This window comes from Rhinolophus sinicus, linkage group LG06, assembly GCF_036562045.2.
Source record: "Rhinolophus sinicus isolate RSC01 linkage group LG06, ASM3656204v1, whole genome shotgun sequence".
NCBI classification, from domain to species: Eukaryota; Metazoa; Chordata; class Mammalia; order Chiroptera; family Rhinolophidae; genus Rhinolophus; species Rhinolophus sinicus.
In genome coordinates this window covers 152,450,422-152,470,586 of record NC_133756.1, presented here as the reverse complement: position 1 = coordinate 152,470,586, position 20,165 = coordinate 152,450,422, and the positions used below count along the sequence as shown (strand labels likewise).

Genomic DNA, 20,165 nt, shown 5'->3' with positions numbered 1-20,165 from the left:
CTATTTTTCTTTCTGTCACCGGCTACAGCAACTGCACACACAGAGCAGAGCACTTGAAGGGCTGTCTAGAAAGCAAGAAGCATGGGATGGGAGGAGATTGGGGATATTCACACATGGGTTAATTTCTGTTCCTGTTACACATTAGAGATATTTGTTCCTCTTCTATATCAATTGAGTTTCCACATAAGATTTCATTTGAAGAAAGGGATAAACAGCTTAAAAATAATTAGAAACCAGTGCACCAAACCAAGTCAGTCTGCAGCTTGTGCCTTCTGGATGGGTTTGTGATGGGGTGGCTTTCTGTGTGACAGTGTAGCCACGAAGCTTACAAATCAAACAGAGGCTGCACGGCCGAGGAGAATGCCAGCACAAGGGCCTTGGGGATAATGCCTCTTTGCTGAATTTGAATTTAAAATCTTTAGCTATTCAAAAATGGGCAACAGTCCCCTTGATATTAGCAAGACTCAGGCAGCCACCTCCCAAGACAAAGCTCTGGGGAAGGTTTGGTAAGATTTGGGCTCCAGGGCGTGGCCTTCCAGGCAGGTTAGCTCCTGATCCCATGCCAGTGTCCCCGACCTCTAGGCTGGGCTGACGCAGGGACTGGCACCGGCCAGCACCCCACCTCTGAGCCCTGTCCCTCAGGCATTGGGTAACGGGGTTTTCGGTCATCTAGCAAAACATGCCCGACTTCTTGGGTACCTCAGGGGGGCCTCAGGGAGATACTCTGGCAAGGCAACTTAAGAGAGAGGTGGAATTTGGGGGAAGCCTCTCATTCGCTCAGATAGCTGCAGAGGCTAAAACAGCAATTTCCTTTTGGTGGTTGGACATGGTGTTCCCAGAGGAACATGTGGCCCCCAGGTGCTACACGTGGCCCCCAGGTGCTGGTGGGTAGCCTCTGTCATCCCTGACACTTTCCTGCTGCTGTGTCTGCTTAGAGCCAGAGCAAACCTGCCCAGGAGTTGGCAGTTCATACAGCAGCGGGAGCCAGAGCCAGGATCACCGGGCTGAATAAGACATGGTCTGTGCCCCTAGGGAGCAGGGGACGTGCCAGGAACCTCTGCCCCACCAGCCAGTGGTTTCTGGGAGTAATGACTATGGCAGTTGCCACTATAATTTATTGAGGGCTAAGTACTCTACGTGCACTATCTCATTGAATTGTCACTACCATCCGATGCAAGGTGAGTCTTGTTTCTAGCTCCATTTAATAGATGAGGAGACTGAGGTTCAGAGAGGGTAATTCAAATGGTAAGTAGCAGAGCAGAGACTTGAATCCAAGTCTGCTACCCAAGCCTTTACCCTTGACCAAGCTCCACTGTCCAGAGCCAGTGTGTCTGGAGTAAGTGGGACCCCACCCCACCCCATCGCTATGCCTGGGCTCCTGCCTTAGTTTCTCTATATCATGTTCTCAGTGGGGGCAATATCGTCCCCAAAGGGGGCAACAACTGATTTTTTGGGGGGAGGTGGCAAAAAAATCTTACTTTTTAATGTATAAAGCATACTATAGATATATAGCATATCTGTAATATTAAAAGTTTATGGGGGATGCAATTAAGAAAGAAGTGCTTGAAACATAGTAGGTGCTCAGTAAACGGTCATTCCCCCCTGCCCGGCCCACTGCAGCCAAACGTGGACTGGTCTCATTGGGAGCTTTTTCGGATAAGCCAAGTCTCTACCTAGCTCCACTCAGCTCCACCCTCTGTCCTTTGGCCCTTGATGCCAAGGCCCCAGCACTCTCCATGCCCAAGTCTGCATCCATGAGGACCCAAGTTCACCCCCAGCATCCCTGGTTTCTTCTTGGAGGCCCTGGCTGCCCAGAGTTGCCTGTTGGGACTTGTTATAGGTTAAACAGGTACAGGCTTAGCTCAGCTCAAAAGAAACTCGAACACTTCAGGTCGTTGTTGTCAATTCTCCCAACACAGGGAAAGAGGTAATTGTCAATTAACGAGCCCATCAACTGAGGTGGGAGGAAAATCAATAACATGGACCAATACAGAACGTTCTAATGGCAGGATTCTAGGAACGGGCGCCTTTCAAATAGGTACATGGAGTAATTGGCGCCTCCTTTGTGACCCGTCCTGCGGACTCGACAACTCTCCAATTAACATGTACCGTTGACAGCACACAATTATTTGGGTTCACTGTGCCCCAGCCAGTGTTTGTTCAATCAGAACTTGCAAATACAGGGAAAGTGCCCAGAATAGTAAATGCAGGGTGGCAATGGGGGGGAGCCAAACAGCGAGTGGGTTTTAAAGGAACCCTAGACGTGGGATTTCTTTTCCAGAGAGTCTCCCTGAGTCTCAGTTCAGATACTGGTTAAAAGCCCTGTTCTGGCCAACCCGACTGGACCTGTCCCCATTCCCACTGAGGAACTCGGAGAGGGCTGGCTATGATTTGGCCAGTATAGCCTCCGCAATCTATCAGAGAGAAGGGGATCACCCCCCATCCTGTCCCATTCGAGTTAGGAAATAACTGGGGCTTTGCATGCATAAGAGGGTCCCTCTGCCTGGAAGGCCATTTCTCATCTTTTCCACTTGGATCATTCGGACCCATCCAAGTCAGAATCTGAATCCTCAGGGATTCTTCCTGGACCTCGCCAGGCTAGGTCAAGGGTCCTTTCCCCACGTATCTATAGCATCCTGTGCTCACTCCTCCTTAACACTTAAAACATTGGGTTATTTCCTGGTTCATCTCTCAGTTTCCCTCCCTTCCCTTTGATGTTGGAGACTAGGTATCATTCATCTCTAAGCATCAGCACTTAGTATCGAAGGTGCTCAGTAAATAGTTGTTGGATGGATGGATGGATGGATGGGTGGATGGATGGATGGATGGATGGATGGATGGATGGATGGGTAGGGCAAAAAAGAGTGGGTAAGTGGATGAATGGATTTGTAAGTACCTGGAAATGGGTAACTGGGTGGGAATGAAGATGGACGAGAGGATAGAGGATAAGTGGGGGATGCATGGAGGTTGGGTGGATAGAGTGGGAGGATAGATGGGGGGTGGGTAGAAAGTGGGTAAAAAGACTGTTGGGGGGGTGGATTGATGGTGTGGGTAAGCATTTGGAAAGCGATGTAGCACAGTGGTTAGGCATGTGGGCTCTGGAGTTAGATGTCTTGGGTTGAATCCTGGGTGTGTGATCTTGGGCAAATAAATCATTTCCTCCAGGCCTCAGTTTTCTTATCTGTAAAGTGGAAATAATAATAGTATTTCCTTTTAAGCTTGTCGTGAGGCCTAAATTATACCTTGGTTCCTTGCCCTTCCTAGCCTTCTCCTCATAGAATCAGCTTTTAGCAATGGAAGAGAATCCAGAAGCCATGTCCTTTGTCACTGAAGATGCCAAAGCACAAAGCAGTGAGGCGACGGAACTCGGTTCCTCTAACCAGGAGCAGCAGCGCCGGGATTTTGCATCCCTCCATTCACGTGTACATGCACAAGACTCATTCAACACCCACTTATGCGCACCCGCTGGGTGTCAGGCATTATGCTAAATCCTGGGGTTTACAGTTGTGATTAAGACAGACCCTGTCCCTGTTCTCCTAAACCTCACCATCCTCTAGAAAAGACAGCCATGAATGAGGAATTTGCATGAGTCAAGTGTGCACAAATAAAGAAATGAAATGAACAAAAATAAAAACTGTGAGAGCTGTGAAGGAGACATTCATGGTGCCGGGAGGGTGTGGGGTGTCAGAGACTGTTCCCAGGAGGAGCTAACATTGAGGTTATGGCCCAAAGGACGCCCCTCTAAAACAAACAAATAACAAACAAAATAGAAAAAAAAAAGACTCCTTTCAAAACAGCAGGTCAACCTGAAGGGTACCTAGGAATAAACCTAGCAAAAGAGGTGCCTGATCTTTTTTTTTAATGGAGAAATTTATAAAGCATTACAGAAGGAAATAAAAGAACTGGGCAGACTGAGGGGTGATGGGAAATGAGAAGGAGGGAGCTTCTAGAAGGCAAGAGGGTCCCCCGGTGCCTACGCCAGGGAGACTCTGTATGGACTGAGATGAAAGTCAATGGAAAAAGCAAAGAGCAATTTGGAGTCTGGGCTCTGGGCACTTGAGTAAGATTTCTTTCTGGTAATGGGCTGTACTTTCATGCCCACTTGTGACAAGCATAGCTAATGCACATGCAATTTTGTAACCAGCTTTTTCCCCACTTAACAATATAGAATGGACATTTCCCATATCATTAAATAGTGCTTGATATAAAACTGTAAAGAATGGTTCTCCAAGGCAGACAAGCACCGATGTTTTCCCTATTTTAGAGACGAGAACAGTGAGGGGTGGGGGAAGGAAGCTAACATTCATGCAGCATCTACTACGTTTAATTCTTACACCTACGCTGAGAGGCAGACTTTTGCCTTCACCTTGCAAAGGAAGAGATGGGGGGAATGCAGGTTCCAGCTGCTCATTCACAGGGCTGGGACTCGAACCTGGGTCTCCAGGGATATTGGTTCTGTGCTGCTTCCCAGAGCTGAGGGTAGGGACACACTATGCCTGTCCTTTGTCTCCCTCAGTGCTGTCGCATGTTATGTGGAAGGACATTCATTCAGCCATTCAACACCTGGGTGCCGAGTGCCCACTTTGCCTGACATGGTACTAGAACTTGGGAGGCAGTGGGGAAAATAACCAAGATCCTGCCTTAGTTTCCTAGGACTGATATAACGCTTTACCATAAGTTTGGCAGCTTATAACAAGAGAGATTTATTGTCTCATAGCTCTGGAGGTCAGCAGTCTGAAATCGGGGTGTTGGGAGGGCCTCGCTCCTCTGAAGGCCGTAGGGGAGGACCCCACTTTGCTTCATCCAGCTTCTGGTGGCCCCTCGTGTTCCATGGGCCATCTTCACATGACCCATGTCTGTGCCTCAGACTCTCTTTTCTCTTATGTGGCACCATCCATTGGACTTAGGGCCCAAAATCCAGGATGATCTTGTCTTGAGATCCTTAATTATATCTGTGAAGACTATTTCCAGATAAGGTCAAATCACAGCCACAGGGGGTCAGGACTTGGACATATCTTTTTCGGGGACACAATTCAACCTATTACACGACCCACATGTTAGTGGGGGAGAAATGAAGAACAAATAAACATACAGCATGTCAGATGGTAGTAAGTGCTATGGCCAAGGGGGAAAGGGAGAGAGGAAAGAGGGAGTAGGAAGGAGCGGGCGTTGCAATTCTAAAGGGGATGCTCAGCAAAGGCCTCCCTGTGAAGGTAAGCAAAGGGGAGGGCAGTGACAGAAAAACCCATGTAGGTATCTGCATGAAAAGTATTCCAGGGAGAGAGAAGAGCAAGTTTAAAGAGCCCCAAGGAGGGAGCACGCCTGGAAAGAATCAAGCACGGAGAAGAGAAGGAGGTAGGAAGGCCAAGCAGTAGTGAGACCCGGATCAGAGGAAGCCTGGTGGATCAGGGCTACTGCAAGTGAGATGGGGGCCGCTGGAAGGTTTTGAGCAGAGAGGCTGGTATGACAGAGGAACGCTGGCTGCTGTGCGGAAACCACTGAGGAGGCAAATGCAAAAATCTAAGCGAGAGGTGCTGGCTTGGGCCAGGTGGCAGCAGCAGAAGTGGAGAGGGTTGGTGGGATTCTGGGTACACTTTGGAGGTAGGGTCAACAGGATATCCTGACGGATGTGAAATGTGCAGAGAGGAGTCCCGGATAACAGCAAGGTGTTTGGGTCTGAGCAACGGGAAGGATGGAGTTGTCAGTAACCGAGTTGGAGAAGGCTGCAGGTGGGGTAGAATTATGGGAAAGATTAGGAATTGAGTTTTGGACATGTTGGGTGTGAGGTGTCAATTAAAAAGACAGGCTGGTTGGGTCGTTTGATGTTTGAGTCGGGTTTGGGGCAAGGTCTGAGCTGGAGATAAAAATGCGGGAGTTGTCAGCATAGAGACACGATTTAAAATCATGTGTGGAATGACTATAAAGAGGCCCAAGGAATGACTTTTGCAGAGGACACCCCAACATTAAGAGATTGAAGAGGGGAACCAACACAGGAGGCCGGGAGGCGTGACCAGTGAGGTGGGAAGAAAGCCAGGGAAGCGAGGCGCCTTGGGAACCACATGGCAAGTGATCAATTATATCAAATGCTGCTGCTGGGACAAGGAAGATGGGCAGAGGAGTGACTGAGCGTCTCTGGGGACAGCAGTTTCACTGGAGTGGTGGGGACGCAAGCTGACTGGAGCGGGATGTAAAGAAGTGGGGGGAGAGGACCTGGGGACCCCCACGGAGAACTTTAATAGGTGCTTTGCTCTAGCTGGGCAGAGGGAAATGCAGTCGTACTGGAGATCACAGTGGGTTCCAGAGATGTTCTAGAATTTTCTAGGAAGGGAGAGATAACAGCGTGTTTGTGTGCTGATGGAACGATCCAAGACAGGAAATCTCTGGAAGACGTGCTGCAGGGAGCCAGAGTGGCTGGGACCCGGAACACAGAGCTGGGTGGCCCTAGACTCAGGGACAGTCAATCCCGTTACAGGAGGGAAGGCAGGGGACTCGGGCACACGTCCTGGAAAGTGGGGACATGGGCAGGCAGGAGCTCTGGAAGGTTTCATCCAACTGCTTCAATAGTCTAAGTAAACCAAAGTAAGGCCCTCAGCTGCGGGTGGGGTGGGGCAGGAAGTGCTGGAGTTCTGTGGCAAGAGGAGACGGCAGGTCTGGGAGAGGGAGAGGGCACGTGCTGGGGAAGATAAACAATGCGACTGGACGCAGCAGAAAGGGCTCACTTGAGAGCTGCTTGCTCCGTGCTGGTTGAAAGGCTAAGGGAACAAATGAAGGATTCTGAGCTCCATGGGGGCAGCAAGCCCTCTCGGTCACCGCTATGCTGTTCTTAGCATGGAGCCTAGAACTTATCACACGTTTGTTGACGACTGAATGAATGAACGAGCGTGTGACTAGTGAAGGAAGGGGTTGTTCTGACGGTCTGAGAATGTTTTTCTCTCGGCCACCACAATCTCCTTCTCCCAGAAGATAGAGTGAGACCCCAAGCAGCTGTAACACCCGTGGCATCAGCCATATTGCAGGAAGTTAATTAACTCCAGGGTGTTTTACCTTCTGTTCTCAACAGTGGAAAGCGAGCCTGTGTTCCTGACAATCTCAATTAGCTCCCACTTTTCTTGAGCTCCTCTACCCTGACTAGAAGGCTGGTGCTGAGGTTGCCAGCCTGTGTGTGGGCAAGTAAGAGAGCCTGGCTTTCCCTGATGCCTTCCCACCCTCTCAGACCCTCTCAGACCCAATGGGTACTCCCTGCGCTGGGTGTGCCGGAGACAACAGAAAGATGAGGTCCTGAATTATCATGCAGGGTGTCATGCGGGATCGCTGGTCCCGCTCCCCACGTAAGAACGCAGGACATGGTGAGGCCAAAAAGGAACACCCACAGAGCCATAGGTAGGGGAGTCAGACCACTACAGTCTCGCTGGCGGCTGGGTAGGAGACACAGGAAGCAGGAGCCACACTATCTGCAACCCGCTGTCCGCTTCTCTGCCAACCAACCTCACTTGCTAACTGCAATCCGCGCTTGCCAGCCCAACCACCATCTTCTTGCTAGTCCCCATTTTCTGCTAGCGTAGCCACGGCCATTATACTAGTGGCCAATGGCTCACTGGTTACAGCTGACAACGGCCAACTAGCCACAGCTGATGGCCATCCAATCACAGTTGATGGCCATTTACTACCTGAGCCAGCACCTGTCTATGTGAGGCCGAGAGCCTGGAAACTGCTTTCTGGGGCTCTGTCCCCACACTCCATCCCTACAGGCTCTCGCCTCACAATCTACGCGACAAGCATCTTCCGCGAGGGGCCCTGTGCGAGGAGCCTGGAGGTGAATGCAATATCCTGGACACAGCCAGGCTCTCGGGGCACAGCCAGGGTTTCTCAGGGCACCACCAGTACTTCTGGGCACAGCCAGACTTCTTAGGGACCACCAGTCTCCCCGGACACAGCCAGGGTTTCTCAGGGCACCACCAGTACTTCTGGGCACAGCCAGACTTCTTAGGGACCACCAGTCTCCCCGGACACAGCCAGGGTTTCTCAGGGCACCACTAGTCCTTCTGGGCACAGCCAGACTTCTTAGGGACCACCAGTCTCCCTGGACACAGCCAGGGTTTCTCAGGGCACCACTAGTCCTTCTGGGCACGGCCAGACTTCTTAGGGTATCACCAATCTCCCCGGACACAGCCAGGGTTTCTCAGGGCACCACCAGTCCTTCTGGGCACGGCCAGACTTCTTAGGGTATCACCAGTCTCCCCGGACACAGCCAGGGTTTCTCAGGGCACCACCAGTCCTTCTGGGCACAGCCAGACTTCTTAGGGTACCACCAGTCTCCCCGGACACAGCCAGGGTTTCTCAGGGCACCACCAGTCCTTCTGGGCACAGCCAGGCTTCTTAGGGTACCACCAGTCTCCCCGGACACAGCCAGGGTTTCTCAGGGCACCACCAGTCCTTCTGGGCACAGCCAGACTTCTTAGGGTACCACCAGTCTCCCCGGACACAGCCAGGGTTTCTCAGGGCACCACCAGTCCTTCTGGGCACAGCCAGACTTCTTAGGGTACCACCAGTCTCCCCGGACACAGCCAGGGTTTCTCAGGGCATCACCAGTCCTTCTGGGCACAGCCAGACTTCTTAGGGTACCACCAGTCTCCCCGGACACAGCCAGGGTTTCCCAGGGCACCACCAGTCTTTCTGGGCACAGCCAGGCTTCTTAGGGTACCACCAGTCTCCCCGGACACAGCCAGGGTTTCTCAGGACACCACCAGTCCTTCTGGGCACAGCCAGACTTCTTAGGGTATCACCAGTCTCCCCGGACACAGCCAGGGTTTCTCAGGGCACCACTAGTCCTTCTGGGCACAGCCAGACTTCTTAGGGACCACCAGTCTCCCCGGACACAGCCAGGGTTTCTCAGGGCACCACCAGTCCTTCTGGGCACAGCCAGGCTTCTTAGGGTACCACCAGTCTCCCCAGACACAGCCAGGGTTTCTCAGGGCACCACTAGTCCTTCTGGGCACAGCCAGGCTTCTTAGGGTACCACCAGTCTCCCCGGACACAGCCAGGGTTTCTCAGGGCACCACTAGTCCTTCTGGGCACGGCCAGACTTCTTAGGGTACCACCAGACTCCCCGGACACAGCCAGGGTTTCTCAGGGCACCACTAGTCCTTCTGGGAACAGCCAGGCTTCCTGGGCTTTTTAGGGTACCACCAGTCTCCCCGGACACAGCCAGGGTTTCTCAGGGCACCATTAGTCCTTCTGGGAACAGCCAGGCTTCCTGGGCTTTTTAGGGTACCACCAGTCTCCCCGGACACAGCCAGGGTTTCTCAGGGTACCACTAGTCCTTCTGGGCACAGCCAGACTTCCTGGGCTTCTTAGGGTAACACCAGTCTTCCCGGACACAGCCAGGGTTTCTCAGGGCACCACTAGTCCTTCTGGGCACAGCCAGTCTTCCTGGGCACAGCCAGGCTTTCAGGGCACAGCCAGGGTTCTCACATATTCTCGACAGCAGCCGGTCGAGACACAAAAGCAAACATTCCGCCAGTTCCACTACATGGTGGTACGTTCCCAAGCAAACAGTTAAGTGGTCCATCAAATCAGGGATGGAACCCACTCCCCATAGTCCACAGTCATTCGCCAGGGCTGTGCGTTAGCCTCACAATGTGTGCCCTCTCCAACCTGGGGGTGAGGGCCTCAGCAAGCACTTCCCAGCCCACAGTGATGCAACTACCTTCGCTTTCTCCGGGCCTGTGCTGGTTGGGGAACCGTCCACATCTTCCCACCCCTCCATGGGGGGTCCAGCTCTCAGGCAGCTGCTCCTCCTGGTCTTCCTGAGACTGAGTGCTCCACTGAGCTTCAGGGAGCTTTGGCCGGCACCGTACCCTGCTCACTGTGCCATTTGTCATGCAGGGTGTCATGCTGGGTCTCTGGTCCCGCTCCCCACATAAGAACGCAGGACATGGTGAGGCCAAAAAGGAACACCCACAGAGCCATAGGTAGGGGAGTCACACCACTATTTCTCGCCGGTGGCTGGGTTGGAGACACAGGAAGCAAGAGCCACACGATCCACAACCTGCCGTCCGCTTCTCTGCCAACAAACTTCACTTGCTAACTGCAATCCGCGCTTGCTAGCTCAGCCACCATCTTCTTGCTAGCCCCCATTTGCTGCTAGCGTAGCCACGGCCGTTATATTAGTGGCCAATGGCTCACTGGTTACAGCTGACGGCCAACTAGCCACAGCTGATGGCCATCCAATCACAGTTGATGGCCGTTTACTACCTGAGCCAGCACCTTTCCACGTGAGGCCGAGAGCCTGGAAACTGCACTCCTGGCTCTGTCCCCACAGTCCATAGTCCCCACACAAGGGCTTGAACTCAGGTCTATGTGACTTCAAGGTAGCTTTGCATCTGTACCTGGGCCTTTATTCACAGGGGCTGTTTTGTTCCTCTTCTGTTAAGAATACCAGTAATGATAGTCCCAGGTGAAATGGGTTTTTTACTGGGCTACAGACATAGTCATAGAGGGTCAAATAGATGGTACAGTCCATCCCACCTGGAAGGTGCTGGGAGGGCTTTGTGTAGGAAGGGAGGGGCATTTGAACTGGGAATTTAGAAGCCACTGAGGCCTGAGAGGAGGAAAGGGATGTGACCAGAGCAGGAGGAATCAAATCGGAAGGGGGTGGAAAACAGGCAGTAGGGAGACCAGCTAAGAGGCTCCTGTACCGATTAACTACTGTAATAGTCCAGGCAGGGAAGACGGGACAGGCAGGAGTCAAGCTGCAAACAGGCCAACAAAAGGCATAGAGGGCGGGCCCCTGTGGCCAGCTGCCTTTCTGCTGGTAAGCCAAGCCGTTTGCACAAGGCAGTTGGAGGCCCCCTTGGGCAATATCATCTCGAATGACTGCATTTCATTATAATTGAAGTCTTTCTTGGTCTTCATCAAAGATTATGGCTGTCTTGAAAAAGAGAAGCATCTCTTTCCTCAGGTGAGGGGAAAACATGCCAGAGCTTTCTATTCTAATATAAACTAGACAAGGAGAGGCAGCTGAACTTGGCAGAGCCTGCTGGAGAACACTAATAGACTCGAGGAGAAGAGAATTATACAAAGAGACAGCTCCAGAGGGGGGTGGGGTAGAGAGAGAAAGAGGCCCCAGGACCGCCAGCTCAGCAGGGCTTACAGGGAGCCAGGGTCAGTGTCCACAGCAGAAGCAGCCTCAGGACCTGGATGAGCTCAGCTTCTCATCTGCTGGAAGCTTCTCTGCCTGGAGAACAGAGAGATAAGACCCCTCTCCCCCAGCAGCCTTCCTGGTTGGTTACCAATGATCCCATTAATTGTGGAGGCTCAGGGGCTGGAATGGAATTCATGGCGTTTCCTGCATGGGAGCTCTCAGTGGGGGAGGATGGAAGTGACCTAGAAACATTTAGCCAGGAAAAGAAAAGAAAAGAAACCCATGCAGGTTTGACATTCCCACCAGCGGCTGGGAAAGGGTTGGGGGCTATTGTGTGTATGTGCATGTTTTAAAATATTATCTCAGGCAGTTAGATGTCCCATGGAACCCTTGGCTTATAAGAAGGTGCTTTGCTGTTATAAAATCAGGTTATTTCCCTTCTGCCTTTAATAAAAACCAGCACTGGCCTGGCCTGTGGTAGGTTCAGGGTAAAGGTCCTGATCACCTGCGTGTCCTTAAGAAAAAGGCTCAGGTCTGAGCCCAAAGGTGATGAGGGAGGGAGGAGGGAGGGGAGTGGTGTACGCACCTGTGGAAGGGAATTGCCAAAGGGAGTTTGCCTTTTAGAGGCAGGTCAGCAATGCAGCTCACCTGTGCCCTGTCCATTTGAGAGGTGGAAACATTGTGTTGCTCTGAGAAAAGGGAGGGGGAGGAGGGAAGGACAGACAGACAGAGAGACAGGGAGAGAGAAGCAGTTTCCCGACTTACTCCAGCCCCCTCCCCTGCCTGTGGTGTTGGCCTGTTGGAACCCTGAAAGGACAGAAGAGAACATTTATTGAGCCTACTATAGGCCTGTGTGTTTCTCCCCATCACAACACCATCCCTATTTTATGGAGAGGTAAACTGAGGCACAGAGCATTTAAGCAATTTGCTCAGGATCACACAGCTCCTAAGTGGATGAGCCAGGGCCCTCCCCCGCCACGGGGTTCATTTTGCAGGCTTGGTGCACGCTCTCTCCTCCACTCTCCCAAGAGTGGAGCTGGGCGTGGGGTGATCCGGTTAGGGGACACATCACCCAGTCCACTCAGCCCCAAGGCTGGTTGGGAGCAGGGGAGGCTGAGCCAGGCCCCTGCCCCAGGGAGAGGCAGTGAGGAATGATAGAGCCAGCCCATGCGGTCGCCCAAGCCACCTCCTTCCCAGCACCCTACCAGCTTGGTGAAGTGTCATTAGTAATAGCAGCTGGCCTGTCTCGACCCCCTCCCCGCCGGCTCGCTGAGCAGACGTCAAGCATCTTCTCTAGGGACTGTGACTGAGGCTGAGCACGGCTGTGGCCAGCGGGCTGAATGGACAGTGGGGGTTGCTGAGTGTGGGAGGGGCCTGCAGTGGGCGGGGACCCAGGAGTCTGTGCTCTGGCCCCTGACTGAGAGGCGGGTCACCCTGACACCCTGTAGGAGGATGTGTTTTGGCCCCATCCTTACAGCCTAGAGGTTGAAGGTGGGATCTTCCATGGTGCCACCTGGACAGGCCCTGAGAGGCAGAGAGTGCCATCCCTGTGAGAGGGGAGCACGGTGCCAGAGGAAGGGCTGGCACCAGACGAGTCAGAGGGGCATACTTGTACCAACACATGAACTGTGAGCTGACATATGACCCTGAGATATTCATGTAACATAACAGTACCCACCATGTGGCTTTAATATGAGCCCCTTCCATAGAACTCACCGCGGCTGATGTATACACCTAACATTCACCTCCAACGTGAGCCACCTGCGCCCAACTCGGACCTGCTCGTAAGAACAAAACGGGGATATGTGCTCCTGATATCCGACGTTATTTATTTAACCCATGACTGATATGTGGCTTTCACCTATGTTAAAAAGTTTTTGAACCGTCCCCGTCGCCCCCCCCCCCCAAACCAGGAGATTTATATATAAATCAGAAGGTCTGGCTTTCCCACTTCCTACGGGGCTTCACCGGCTGGCGCTGAGCAGGGCGCCCCCTCCAGGCAGGGAAGGGCTCTGCCAGCAGACCGTGAACTCTGCACTCTGCGCTCCCTATTTCTCTCATTCCCACTGCCTGCCTGGCCCGCAAACCCCAGGGTTTGGGACCCGGGTCTGGCACATGCCTGTGGCCCCCATGGCACCTTCCTTCTGGTGCTTGACAAAAACTCAGAAAGTTCCCAGCTCAGGAAAGGATGGAGGCAGCCTGCTATAATTGAGGAAGACTTATCCTGGGTTTGTCTGTCGCTGTGTACAGATGACAGATGACATATTTCTCCAAGGGACACCAAGACTGTATGTACAGATCCTGTCACGGTGGCAAATGGAGTCCCCATTGCCTGCTTCCGAGGGGCTCGGGAAGCCTGTTGGCTTATCCATCACACCCAGAGGGATTCACAGCCAGGCTGGCCCTCAGCGGTGGTTGCCGTGAGAACCAGAGCCGGGGCTGGTCTGAAGAAGCTGGGGCTTAGCCCTGTATGGGTTGCATCTCCTTTTTCAGCTCTTGTTTAAGGAATGTTTGCAGAATACCTATAATGTGCCAGGTCCTACATGAGTTATAAAGAGGAGGCTAAGATTCCTTTCCTTGCCTTGAGAAACCCACAGTTCAGGGTGGAGATAAGAACAGATTACATGGGACCTCACATCCTGGCTGGCTTTACAGTTCAAGGGCAGGGAGAGACCCTGTCTAATGGTGAGAGTTGAGGACGCACTTTAGTGGGGGTGAAATCAGGAAGGTTTCACAGGGAACATGGCTTTTGAATTGGGCCTTGAAATGTTTCAGCAGGGAGAGGGGGTTAGAGAGGGTGTGTGGGCTGGGGGTGAGGTGGGGAGGGACAGCAGCAGCAAGGGTGTGAGGTGGGCAAGAGCAGGGTAGGCCGTGGGCCCCACTGGCTATAGGGGCTTGTTCAAAGGGGATGGTCTGCAGGATGCTCCAGGTCAAACAAAAACGAGGCAGATTGGCTTAATTTCTGGGACAGCTCAGAGAATACAGGATCTTCCAAGTTTATTTAACGGCAGGCTGTCCTTGTACCCCATCCCTTTTTATTTGCAGCTGGGGCAGCACCCGTTGTGCTGGGGAATAGGGGTGGCAGAGGAGGTGATTGGCAAAAGCCTGGAAGGGAGGCAAAGCCAGGCTATGCAGAGCCTCAGGTGCCAGGTCGCAGCTTTTCTCAGCAGGTAATGAGAACATGAAAGGTTTCTGGGCAGAAAGTGACATTATCAGGTTTGCTAACATTTCAGAAAGATCGGGGATGGGGTGGGGTGCCGCTTTAAAAGGATGGAGAGGAAGAGAAAGGCGAGGAGTGGAAGGGGCAGGGGATGAGGAAGAGGTCCTCAGCCCTGGACCGGCAAGAGGAGGTGAGAATGACAAAGCAGGAGGCTGTGGATGTGGAGAGAGCGGGAGGGGAGAAGCATTTGCTGGCATCTCTGTGGGGTGGCAGGGCCCTGCTGGCTTTCTTCAGGGAGGAGAGTGGCCAGTGGCTCCCTCCCTGGCAAGGTAGGGTGTTCCAAGGGTCTGAGAAGCCTGCTCACCCACATGAGAGCCTTTCCCCAAGGGCGGGAATGGCCCCTGTTTTCTGCAGGAGCAGGAGTCCTGAGCTGTGTGTACTTGACCTCTGTGCCTCTATCTCTTCAACTGAAATGGGGTAGAGACAAACCAGCAGTGCTGTGAGGACCAAGAAGGTCCTCAGGCAAAGTTATGTCCACGGGGCTTAGGTGAGGAGCCTCTAAGGTTCTGGAGTCAGGTAGGGTTGGGATCAAACCCTAGCTTTGCTCTATACTAACTGTGTGGCCTTCGTCAAGTCACCTGATACCTCTAAGCCTCAGCCTCTGCATCTGAAAATGGGGCTAATGATAGCATTCCACTCGGGAGTGGTAAGGATTAAGTGAGAGGCTGCACTGTATAAAGTGCTATATTGTGCCTGACATAGTAAGTGCTCAATAAATACTAGCTACGAGTAATTTTAATATGAATGGGGTTATGTACTATTTGTAATAAAAGTACAATTTGGATTTCTATTACAGAACTTGAAAATGTGGTTTGATTAATATTACTGTCAGGTGCATATAGCGACCCCTATTGGGCTATTGCAATATTGGCAGGAAGAGTCTTTGGGGGCTGTTTTTTTTAAGTCTGATCTGGCAGCTAGGTGTAACTGAACACCTCAGCCTGGATAGCTGATAAACGACGGAAGTTTATCTCTCACAGTTCTGGGACTGTGGGGCCCAGGGGCAAGGTGCTGGCAGATTCAGTGTCTAGTGAAGTCCCTTTCCTGGTTCCTAGGCTGTGCCTTCTAGCTCCAACGTCCCATGGGAGAAGGGGCAAGGGATCTCAGGCCTCATTGATAAGGGCTCTAGCCCCGTTTATGAGGGCTTTGCCCTCATGGCCCAATCACCTCCCACAGCCCCCCACCTCCGAATGCCATCACCACAGGGTTAGGACTCAACATATGAATTTGGGGGGACACAAACAATCAATCCATAGCAGGGGCCTGTATTAATCACTGGATAATAATGATTTACAATTAGCGACTCATTTCTATATCTTAAAGGTACTTCTCAAGTACTTAAAAGAGTTTCTCCTATTACATAGTCCCGACGGGCTGTTAGGATACGGACCCCAATGCTTATTTGCTGAGCAAGACGTTTTACTGAGCAGCAGGGCCAAGATGCAGGTCTGGCTCAGAGTCATCACCAGCCAGGAAGGAAAGGCGGGAGAGGGGCTGAGGAGGGGCCCAACCACTGAGAGCATCTTTCAGAGAAAGGGGCAGACGGAGGTCTGGGGAATTCCAACAGCCTCATCCTGGCAGCGTGGAGCAGGGACAAAGCTCGTGGTGCTGAAAGCCCAAGGCACCTGGAGTCACCCACCAGCTAAGCCTCCAGCTACCTGCTGCTGCTGACCTGGAGCCTGCTGCAGTAGGTTCCTCTGTCACTCGTCCGCCAGACTCTATTCTTGTTTTCCTCCGCGTAGTGGAATTGTAGGTGGGCACCTAGCCGGCCCAGTTAAACTACACTTTCTGCCCTTCTGGACAATTAGGTCAAATTCTTGCCAATAGGATATCCCCAGAAGTGATGTGTCCTTCAAGACAGAGCCGTTGAGACAATGGGCTTACCTCTTCCTTGCTCTCTTCCCCTCCGCTCCTGTCTACGACCAGGACATAGATGAGATCCAGCTTTCCCCATGAAGATGTCCGCAACATCCTAGAGAATGGTGGAAATGAGATGGAAGGAATCTGAGTCTCCAGATGACTGAGTGAGGAGATTTACTTACCAGAATTATTACAAAAAAGAGAAAGAACTTTCTTTGTTCTTTATGGTACTGGATTTGAGGAGGGGGGGGGTCCTCTTTATTACAGCAGCTTAGCTTCCCCCACGAATACGAGGAACTTCCAATACATATCACAGAAGTGAATAAGAAGGTGGAAGTCGCCTATGAATCTAGGACCACTGGTTTTACTTCTGTAAAACAGAGGTAACATCTAGTGTCATAGTTTACATCGAGTATTTTTCACTGACCTTCCTCCCTATGCCCAGCGTGAGAAAAGGGTTAGGGATACAAAGAAATAGAAAACAGCAAAAATATTCCAACACTCTGACCCATCACAGTAGGACCTCAGTGAAATGTCCCAGCTCATCGCTTCCTGTCTCACCACACGCCTGTGTTTCAGTTTCACTGGGTTTACACCCTTTCCCTAAACAGGCTGTGACACTAATGTCTCTAGGCCTTTGCTCATTCCTCCTGCAATTGCCTTACCCATCTTCCTCTCTGGCGAAATGCCCCTCATCCTTTTAGACTTCCTGTGGCCAAGTTAGCTCTTTCTCGTTGGGTCATATTACCAGGAAGGTGCACATCCCTCCGGCATCCATTTGGGCCCTTCGGGAGGGCCTATCGTACTTTGCATGCCCAGCACTGAGCACAACGCCCGGCTACGAACAAGGGCTCAAAAACATTCATTCATTTGACAAAGGCTGATCAGGCCCCATACTAAGACCAAGAGACATGGTAGCAAAGAAGATATACACCTTTCCCTCAGGCAGCTTATAATCTAGTGGGAAAAACAGACGTTAAACAAACACACACATAAGTAAATACGTAATCACACATAGTAATGAATGATGTAAGGAAACGAACGAGGCAGGTGCTAGAGCCATGGGTGGACGGCTGCTTTCCGATGGGAGGTCAGGGCAGGCCTCCCAAGGAAGTGCCATTTAAGCCGAGACTTGCATTAAGTGGGTGAAAGAGGGTGTCTGGGGTGGGGACGGAGCTCAAGGCAGAAGGCACAGTGTATGCAAATGCTCAGATACAGGAAGGAGCTCCATGAGTGGTTATAGAATAATAAGTGGGGGGGTGGATGGCAGGAGATGGGGCTGGGCAGGGTGAGGATCTGGGGTTCTATCGACTGAGCACCAGGTGGCCATGGAAGGGCTGTAGGGAGAGGAGGGGCTTGATGGGGTGTCCATCAACAGGAGGGGAGGTACTCCCATGGTCCCCGCCCAACAGGGTGGAGCGTCAGCTTAAGAAGGCGGAAGTGAGGAGGGAGAGAGGTGGGCAGGGGTGGGCTGTGGGAGTAAGATGTGTTCTGGATGTGGGAGTTGAGGGAGGAGTCAAAGGGGATTCCTGGAGGCTTCTGGAAGAAGGGAAGGGAGGGTACAAGAGAAGAATGGGGAAGAGAAGAGGGCCTGTGTCTTCAAGAAGCGTATCTGGAAATCACGTGGAGCTGTGACTGATGGTGGGTAAGGAAAGCGGAATGACTAGGCAGAGCTTGCAAGGGAACTGGCATCGCTGTCCCTTTAAGTAAGCACTTCAACAGCAGGGTGAGGGAGAATAGAATGTGTTAGACTCGCGCCTCTAAAGAACGGAAAACAACCTGCGCACGCATCAATAGGGGGCTGGTTAAATACATTAGGGGGCCTCTCTAAACAGACTACTGTGCAGCCGTGTAAAGGAACAAAGAAACTCAATATGGTTGGATAAGGGTCTGTCTCCAAGACACACCGTGAAAAAGCCAGGCACAGCCAGTGGGCATTGTATGCGGCCATTTGTATCAGAAGGGGGGAAATATACAAATATATAATCTAATCACAATTTCTTCTGGAATGTGAAGAAACTATCCCTGGGAAGCACAGGGAAAACTGAGAACATTGGTTGCCTCCAGGAGGGAGAACAAGCATAGAGGGAGTCTTTTCACTCTATATCCCTTTGTGCCTTTTGGATTTTCAACCATGAGAATGAACTGGCTACGAAACAATTAATAATTATCATTAAAGACTATATTCCAGTGTAAAGATGAAGACCAGCTATTATGCAAAATGTGTAGATCTGAAGAGCTGCTGTAGGGAGGACACACTCTGATGAGCTCCCCTACCCAGTCTCTCCGCTCCCCCTTCCCCTCTACACAGCTCCTCTAACCCAGTGCTGGGGAGGCAGCAGTGAGCTGGGTGACCCCTGACTGTCCTATAAACCCAGGTGTAAAGCAGGACTAAGGCACCAGTTACGGGATTTTATGGTTTTAATTGTTGCTATTAAAATTGTCGTTCTTTTCCCTTGAAATCACCTAATATACAGAAAAATGTATGGTCAGTTCCACAGCAGCAAATAGCCTAAATCAACCCACTCCAAGGTCAGAATTCCAAGCCAAAAAGTTTCTCCTGAGAACAGCGACAGGGGCTACCCATGGCGGGCAATCCGCCCTGTGCCCTGGGGTCCCAGAGCCTGGTAAACCCAGGGAGGATCCAGCCACTGCTGGGGAGGGAGAGCCAGAAGGAGCCCCCCAAATTCTGCACATGGGTGGCTCCTAATGAGCCAATAACGGGTCTGTACACAGGCAGAGGTACAAGATGGGAGAGAGAAACACGCAACATGATCGCAGGACCCAGTGCTAAATGACGAGGAAGGTATTAGTGTTGGTTCCAAAAGTACAGAGATTTTAAGATGGCCACAGGAGAGCGTCGGGACCCTTCTGAGCATGGGGCCCTGTGGGACTGCACAGGTCACACAGCCATGAAGCAGTTTCTGTAACCACCCTTCAGGGTAGGCAACCCAGACGAGGCTCCAATGAGGCTCAGAGGGTCACCAAAGGTCACAAGGTGACTCAGTGGAGGGACTGGGATTTGAACCCAGGTTACAGCCCATGCTTCTTGCACAACACTGCACTCTACAACGGTCTCAGCCAACAAGGGCTCACTCCACTCAGGACCCTGTTCTAAGTGTTACCCATGGATCCATTAAATGCACACAACCACCTGCTATTTATTCCTGTGATGTGCATTTCATGGATAAGAATAAGCACAGAGAAGTTCAATCACTTCTCCAAGGACACACAGCTAGTGAATGACAGAACAAGGGCTGAGACCCAGGAGGCCTGATTCCCAAAGGCCCTGTTCATCTCCACTCTCTCCTGGGAGAGGCGGTTCAGGGAACTGAAAGCAACCCAGCCTGCCAGGAAGCAGAGGAGAAAGACAGGAAAAGGCTTTACTGTGACCAGTTTCTAGATTCATCTGGAACAACTCAGGAAGTTCTGCATCCTCACAGCCCCATCCAGCAGGTCCTATCCACTCTATTTATAGGAATATGGGCACCTCAGCCACCTCCTCACTAATGGCCTCAGGCTGATGGCACAACAGCTCGGAAAGAGAGGAAGGAAAAAATACCAGAAAATACTGGGAGAAGCTGGAACGCTGACTCTGCCCAGCTTTTCTCCCATGAGGACAGGCAGTGACTAACAGCAGGGGAAAATACCTCCACCACAAGGCCTCCCACAAGTGGCATCCCCGTGCGATGAAAACACACCAGCCCGCCCAGCCCACAGCCATCTGCGTGTCCCTGTTAGGGCAATGGGACTCTGATGGGGGGGGGGGGTGAGGAGAAGGGGTTGGCACCTGGCAGGTTAGGGCAGGAAGCTGATATTTTGTGCTTGTGGCTAATGGGGAAAGAGAGCAGTAGTGGGACGCATGGTTGGCCCCAGGGAAGCAAGGATGAGACTGACTTTTAACCCTCACTCCCTCTCATCTCAGTTCTGTGGGAGCCTGGC

At 51.9% G+C, this 20,165-nt stretch overlaps 1 long non-coding RNA gene across 6 annotated transcripts in view; it reads right to left on the bottom strand.

Annotated features, from left to right (window-relative positions):
* LOC109455113 (uncharacterized) overlaps nt 1–20,165 on the bottom strand; it is a 69,373-nt gene that overhangs the window by 6,940 nt on the left and 42,268 nt on the right. For 3 of the 6 annotated variants that reach the window (XR_012497580.1, XR_012497576.1, XR_012497579.1), the window contains exon 4: nt 16,248–16,335. This is a non-coding gene — a long non-coding RNA (uncharacterized LOC109455113). Of the gene's footprint in view, nt 1–11,614; nt 12,925–16,247; nt 16,336–20,165 lie in introns of those variants that run through there. The other 3 variants (XR_012497577.1, XR_012497575.1, XR_012497578.1) reach the window with 2 other exon arrangements.